Consider the following 203-nt stretch of genomic DNA (forward strand, 5'->3'; position numbering starts at 1 on the left):
CCGCCCGGGGATTCCGCGCAGGCGTGCTCTTTCTCCTCTACTCTGCCGATCAGTCAGCCTCCTCCTTCCTCCAGGCCTCCTACTCTCGTCCCATCCTCGTCTCTTCTTATTCCATTCTCCTTCTCGATCTTCTTCTCTGATTACTACTACTACCGCTACTACTACCACTACCGTCGTTGCCGTCGTCGTCGTCGTCGTCGTCG

The sequence above is a fragment of the Bombus impatiens genome, unplaced genomic scaffold, assembly GCF_000188095.3.
Source record: "Bombus impatiens unplaced genomic scaffold, BIMP_2.2 scf_0418, whole genome shotgun sequence".
Lineage (NCBI taxonomy): Eukaryota > Metazoa > Arthropoda > Insecta > Hymenoptera > Apidae > Bombus > Bombus impatiens.